The following is a 7,861-nucleotide window of genomic DNA, read 5'->3' as shown; positions in this document are numbered from 1 at the left end:
TCTGACCTTGTCTAGAAAGTCGAGGGATTCTTTCATGAGTTGTTCATTTACAGCCGAGAAATGGTGCACTCGCAGACTTTCAGAACCAATTTCTACTAGAAGAACGGCTTCGGCCCCATACACCATCTCAAAAGGTAAATGACCCTTAGCTTCTTTTTTAGTTGTCTGAAGTGACCACAGGGTTCCAGGGAGTTCCTCTAACAACTTGGACTTTTGATCTTCAACCCTCTTCTTGAGAGCATTGAGGATTTGTTTGTTTGCAGCTTCGGCTTGGCCGTTACTTTGCAGATGACACACTATTGAGTATGCCAAATTGATGCCGAATCGATCAGTGTACCGCCTCAGTGTAGACACCTAAAAATGTCTCCCCAAAACCAAACCCGATGATGAACAACCTTTCATCGAAATTATTGGTTGGGTTGAGTATTTAATCTTTGGAGTGCTTAAATCCATGTTTTCATTCAATACATTTCATAAACCAATCCATTTCCTAGCTCATTTCCCTAAACCATAACTTGTTTTCCTCTTTTCGTGTCCACATTGCAAAACTGAGAGAAATTGATTTTGTGGCCCTATAATTTTGATCCAATTATTATTTGGTTGGATAGGCCTCGAAATAAGCTTTCCAACAATATATCATAAGCCCAATTCTGATTTAAAACGAAGAAAATATGAGCAAAATACTAAACTCGGCCCAAAACCGACACCCTTTCACTAAAACGGCCATATCTTAAAATCTATAAATGATTTTGGGTTGGAAAGTAGACTTGATAAGATTTCCAATAATATATTATATGCCTTATTTCGAGTTACGGAACAAAAGTTATCATGGTTTTAAAAACGCATAAAAAAACTGGAATTACCGAGCACAGTGTAAAAACACCGTGTCACGGAAAAATCTAACGTGGCACGGTGCCTGGTGCCGTGACACGGTAATTTTCAACATGTCACGGTGCTTTTTTCCGTGTTAGAATCCACCGTGTCACGGGAACAGTTGTCGCGCCACGAGATTTCGCACCGCGTCACGGTACAATTTCTCGTGTCACGGTGCCCATTCCGTGACACGGGGCTGTTCCATGTTTTCTCCGCGTAAACACTTCACGCGCTTTTATCTTCCGTATGTTAATTCTATCCCGCGTCACACCAAATTTCACCGCGTCACACTAAAGTGTGTCGTGTCACGGTATGTTTTGCCGTGTCACGGCATACTACAGACGTGTTGCGGCAACCTTTTTTAGGGTTTTTATCTTTTTAGGGTTCCGTGTGTTCCCTCTGCTCATTTTCCCTATAAATACCCCCCTCCTTTCTACAGTTCGGGGCACCAAATCATTCTCTCTTCCTCTGTTCTACACCAAAAATCATTCTCTCTCTCATATTCTAAACCTTAAACATGTATTTCTAATTACATTATTCCTTCCCTAAGCGTGAAAGATAGAATTAACTGAGGGTTTGGACCAAATCAACTCTACTTTTAATTTAATTTAATTTCCATTTGATTTATATTTTATTGAAGTTACTAACAATTTATTCATGATGTAGCAATTTTAAGGAACACGAGTAATGTGAGTAATTAATTAATTTAATTACTTATTTTATTTTTATATTGCTAGTATCATGATCAGGTTAATTTATATTTGATTTGACTAACAATTTATTGTTTAATTGCTTCCAATATTAATGTTTATTCTATTATATATTTATTGATCACCATATTGCATGTTTAAAGGGAATATGTAATTGAAAATCACGCCTAATAAGATAATTTGGACAACAGGTTTAGGATCCTTTTTAATCTTGTTATTAATTAAAGTGATCACAATATTTTAGAATTATGTGTTGCATTAATATTCAACCAATTTAGCCTAATAATAGTTTGGAGCAAATTGAATCTTTGTTTGCATGCCTTTGAGATCGCAGGATTCACTTTTCACTATAAGAATCGAGTAGAGGCCAATACGGGCGAATGTGACTCCATGACTCACTTCGTACCATCATCCCCGATCCTCCTTTCGTGGTTCCGAACCATATGGAGTTAGTAATCTCATGGATTATGAATGGGGTGTAACCTTCATGGGTCAATCGTTGTTGCCTATCGTTGTACCTTAATCGTGGTTGCCTTTTATGATCTGTGAACGGTTTACAAGTTCCTTAAAAACTTGTTGGCGGCTCCCTACTTTATTCGTCCCTAATCATATACGTCAATTCCCAGTTCCTATGAGTGCCAAGCATATTCACACATGCTTAACGTAGGCGCACTTCGAACGACGCCTACACTCAGCGGCAGGATATCAAACTGTCTTTCATGATCAAAGACAAAGACCTTCGGAATTCCGAAGTGAGTGATAATGTTCTGCCAGATGAACTTCCTGACAGTTTGCTCTGTAATGTTTGAGGCTCCTTCGGCCTCGATCCATTTGCTGAAATAGTCAATGCCGATCCATCTTTTTTGGTATGGAGCATCTAGGAAGAAACCCAAGATATCCAGCCCTCATTGGGCGAATAGAAGCGGATTCAAGATTGGCTGAAGATCTCGGGCTGATTGATGGATGAGTGGTGCGAATTTTTTACATTTCTCGCATTTTCTGACCAGCTCCTTAGCATCTGAGATCATGGTAGGCCAGTAATACCCGCCCTCAATGCCATGTGGGCCAAAGTCCTTCCCCTAATGTGGTTCCCGTAGATACCGAGGTGAATCTCCCGAAGGATATAATCAGCATCTGTTGGTCCCACGCATTTCAGCAATGGGGCTAAGAAGGATTTTCAAAAGCTCTCCTCTAAAAACAATGAACCTTGAGCTGGTTCGCTTCAGTTTGAAGGATAAAATTCTGTCTTCGGGAATTTCTCCTTGAAGTTTGTAAGCCAAGATGGGGTCCATCCAGCTCGGCTCATGGTCGACGCAGCATACTTCGGGTGCTTCGTCAACACTTATTTTTCGGCATACTTACATACACAGATCGGTTCAGCTTAGTAAGAGTTGAACTAGCAAGCTTGGAGAGTACGTCGGCATGTGCATTCTGACCCCTTGGAATCAGTTGAACTTTGAAAGTTCTCAGCTTCGAAATAATGGTTTTGATCTTTGCGAGGTAAGCTACCATAGAGGGCTCTTTGGCCTCATATTCGCCATGGATCTGATTTGCGACGAGCTGAGAGTCTGGTTTTAGGCAGACATGTTCGGCTTCCAGTGAGATGCACAGTTCTAGGCCAGCGATTGCTGCCTCATACTCGGCTTCGTTGTTCAAAGCTTTGAAAGAAATTTTGAGTTCATACTCAAAGGATTTGCCATCGGGAGAGGTTATCACTACCCCTGTCCCCGAACCATTTCCGGTGGAAGATTCATCCGTAAAAACGGTCCAGACTTTCTTTTCTTCATCTAGCTTCTCCTGGTGTGAGCATTCGGCCAGGAAGTCAGCTAGAGCCTGAGCCTTGATGGCTGCTCTAACCTGGTAGCTGATGCTGAACTCTGTGAGCTCGAAGGCCCACTTAGCCAGCCTACCAGATTTTTCAACTTTGCCGAGGACTTTTTACAGCGGCTGATCAGTTAAGACCACTATTTGATGGCAATCAAAGTATGGCCTTAGCTTCCGAGCGGCTACCACTACTGCGTATACAAATTTTTCGAGTAGGGGATAGCGAGTCTCAGTATCCGTCAGACGCTGACGAAGTAGATCGGCTGCTGAATTTTTTCTTCTTCCCTTAGCAGCACTGCACTTATAGTGGCTGGGTTGACTGCAATGTTTAAGTACAAAGTTTCTCCTTCAGCTGGACGAGCCAACATCGGGAGTTGAGCTAGATGCTCTCGGAGCTGCTTGAAGGATTCTTTTTGCTCATCTTCCCAGATGAGCTCTTTTGCTTTTGGGAGTTTTAGGGTTTTGAAGAAGGGAAACCCTTTGTCCGAAGCTCTAGAGATGAAACTTGACAAGGTTGCCATTCTTCCGGTGAGACGCTGAACGTCCCTCTTTATTTTTGGCTCGGGAAGATCGAGCGCTGCTTGCACCTTTGCAGGATTGGAATCACTCCCTCTTTGCTGACCATGAAGCCAAGGAATTTTCCTGACTTTACGCCGAAGACACACTTTTTCAAATTTAGCTTCATTTGGTGCTTTCTTAAGGTGGCGAAGGTTTCGGCCAGGTCCATGACATAGTCTTTATCTTCTTTGCTTTTGACGATAGAATTGTCGACATAGACTTCCATCTTACGGCCTTTTTACTCGGCGAAGACCTGATCTACCAACCTTTGGTATGTTGCCCCCGCATTTTTCAATCTGAAGGGCATCGTTTTGTAATTGTACACCCCGGCGTTCGTAATAAAAGCCGTTTTTGCTCGGTTGTCGGGGTGCATGAAGATCTAATGATACCCCGAGAATGGGTCCATGAAACTAAGCAGAGCATGCCCACTTGTCGAGTCGACTAGCTGATCGACCCTCAGCAAGGGATAGAAGTCCTTCGGACAAGCCCTATTTAGGTCCGTGAAGTCAACGCGCATTCTCCAGATGCCATTTGCCTTCTGAACCATCACCACATTGGCCAGCCATTCTGGATATTGGCAGGGTTCGATGAAGCCTGCATCCAGTAATTTTTTGACCTCGGCTGCGATGTCTCGGTTCTTACTTGTGGAGTAATTCTGCTTCTTTTGCTTAACGGGTCGACACATAGGGTCGACGTTAAGCTTATGAGAGATGAGGTTCGGGTCAATCCCGGGCATGTCTGCTACCGAGAAAGAGAACACATCTTTGTTGTCTCGAAGGAGCTGGATGAGCTTCACCCGGACATTCGGATCGAGATCCAGTCCGATAGCGATGCATTTTTACGGGTCTCCTTCGATCAACTCTATTGACTCATTCTGTTGATCCAGCTCCATTGCCTTGGGGCCCGATTCTTCGCAATCGGACCTGCTGTCAATATTAGCAGGAGTCCCAAACTAATTCTTCGGCTGGCTCTCTGAGTCTTTCGGCTCAGATGAAGGACCAGCTTTTTCTTTCCTTGGCGAATTTTCTTTTGCCAAGGTTCCTGGGCCGAAGCACTTAGGCCTTTCGGCTTCTTTGCACTTCGTTCCCTTTCTTTTTCTTTCTACTCCTCATCCTCGTCGTCATCAGAGCGACTCGTGGATGGCTTGAGGTAGTTGCATCTCCGGGCCTCCTTTTGGCTACCCTCGATTCTTTTAGGGTAGCCGGCATTTGAAACGTAGATCATCATTTGATGATACGTGGAGACTACCCCTTGAATCTCGTAAATCATGAGTTTCCCCATAATCACGTTGTATACAAATGGAACGTCAATGACCAGAAATTCGGCCATAACGTTCCTGACTGCTTCATCGCGGTCGATGGTTACAGGAAGAGTAATTTCCTGTCGGGATAAGTTGTAGACCCGTTGAATCCTACCGGGTAGGGTACCGGAGTGAGATGTTTGGTCTTCAGCTTAATCTGGTTATAGGCCTTGCAGAACAAAATGTTTGCACCGCTACCACCGTCGACGAGGGTTCGCCAAACATTATGGTTAGCCACTGTAGTGATGATCACTAGAGATCTTCGTGGGGGTATGTCACCCCCCCTCCCGGCAGTCTGCGGCTGTGAACGTCATGTTCGACACCGGAGACTGAGGTGATCGGATGTCAGCGTTGTTCACTTGATGGGTCAGCGCCTTCAAGTAGCGTTTTCGCTCTCTCCGAGAATTGATCCCCTCGGAAATGGCGAGGATTGGAGGAAACATCTCCTTTTCTTGCGTTTTGTTCTTCCGGGGGAAGTCAATTTCTTGCCGAGAATCTTTCTCGGCTTTCTCAGCTTTCTTTTCTTCGCGGTGATCCACGAGGTATTTTTTCATGTAACCTTTTCGGACTATATCCTCAATCTAATCTTTCAGCTGGAGCTCACACCACCGGTCCTTGTACTTCTGCTGATGCCACTGTGGAAGCGGCCTCGACTTTCTGTACTTTTGCTTGTCCTTCGTCACGCTGTAGATCTTAGCGTGAGTAAGGGTGAGGGGAGTGTAGGACTCGTATCTGCCCGTATGCGGGGCAGAATTGTCTTTCTTCGACTCACCGGCTGAACACGGTTCTGAGGCTTTCACCTTTCCTTTCTTCTGGCCTTGGCGTTCAGACTACTGTTGCTTTCCTTTCCCAGCCCTTGTTTGGGGATGGGTCTTTGTTTTGTTCCATTCCTCGGCTCGGATGAATTTATCCGAGGCATCCAAGGCATCCCAGCCCTTGTTTGGGGATGCATGACCATGAAGTCAAGGAACTTGCTAGCTTGTAGTCCGTTTTACAAAGCAAAGACGGCTAGCCCTTGGTACAGACTTGTGATTCCGGACGACTCGTTGCTGAAGCGAGTCAGATAGTCTCAGAGACTCTCGGTCTCTCCTTGCTGCACGCCCATGAGTTTTGCAGTTGTCTTCTCTCAGCGGTTTGCCATAGAGAACTTGCTTCTGAAATTGGCCGACAAGTCGTCCCACCCAGTGATCGAACCCTCCTGGATTTCCTTAGTGATCCACACTTGCGCAACACCCTTGAGAATGGTAGGAAAGTACTTGCACCAGGTTGCTTCAGACCTGGGGTTCAGATGCATATGCCCCTCGTAGGAGGCAATATGGTCCTTCGGATCCGAAGTACCATCATATGTAATGTGCGATGGGATTTTCACCGTCGGCACATGCTCTTCCAGAATCCATTTTTCGAATGAAGAACTGGTGGGAAGCATTATAGCCTTTCCATTGTTCTTAGCCGTTTGGACCTCGTTCCGCCCTCTTAGAGAGGTAAAAGTGGTTTTCGTCCTCGGCTGGGAAGACTCAGGATGTGGCTCAGCATGAGCGGGGTAGGAGAGGCGACTATGCACGCTCAACTCCCTATAGCCTAGACGTTCGTGAACGCTTCGGCGAGCAGGATCAATTCGGCTCGAGGCACTGCTTTTGTAGCTGCGAGAATCGGGATGGGTAGATTCTCCGAAGAATAGGGGGTTCCTTTTTCTCTCCCTGACAGTTCTCCAGGTATCCTCCTCCCATTTGTCCCCCAAATCTCTGGGAGATGGAGGCTTTTCCCCCCTCCCCTTGATCGGTCCTCCTCCACAGCTATGTCGGGTGAGAGGGCGAACGATCACGGGGTGGTGGCATGGTGCCAGCTTGGGCCTTCATGACTCCCATGAAGGTCGCTACGGCTCTTTCCACCTCTTCCGTCGAGGGCCCCGTTTGAGGAGTCCTCGACTAGGAGCGAGAGTGGATGATTTGAGGATGACTCTTAGCATCCGATTGGCTCTGGTGATGAGAGCTTGTCCGCTGTCGAGAATGACGAGGCGGAGATGGTGACTAGGATTTCTCTGAAAGTATCCTCTCCGACCTCACTCTCCCGAAGGATTGTCCGCTCGGTTGGGGCGATGGAGATGGAGACAGAGCGGAAAGTGGACCTTTCCCCGGAGCCATCGGGTTCTTCCTCGAAGGGGAAGCACTGGATTAGTTGGCATTTTTACCATTCTTGCAATTCTTAGCCATTGTTACTAAGATTATGTAGAACGATTGAGATTGACTTGTTTTTTTAAAAAACAATGAGACCTTCGGATGGGTCCAATCTGGTGGGCTGAAGACTGAACTTGGTCCAAGTGATAGCTGGGCCGAGGACTTCCTGTACAACAAACACACATAAACTGGTCTAGGGGGTTGGGCCGAGGAAGGCCCCTCCAATGCCAAAGTCAATACAGTGTTTAGAGAGGGAAAACTATGCAAGAAAATTAATTGATTGAGGCTCTAAGTGAATGAATAAAGAGAGAGAGAGGATTGATTGCTTTTATACCTTGACATAAGGGGGAGAATGGGCCTTGAGTCAAGTGGGTTGGCCACGTTGACTGGGCCTTTGACTGACTTGGCATGGATTGGAGAGT

The sequence above is a fragment of the Chenopodium album genome, chromosome 14 (assembly GCF_948465745.1).
Source record: "Chenopodium album chromosome 14, dcCheAlbu1.1, whole genome shotgun sequence".
NCBI classification, from domain to species: domain Eukaryota; kingdom Viridiplantae; phylum Streptophyta; class Magnoliopsida; order Caryophyllales; family Amaranthaceae; genus Chenopodium; species Chenopodium album.
Note: the sequence above shows the minus strand (reverse complement) of the source record.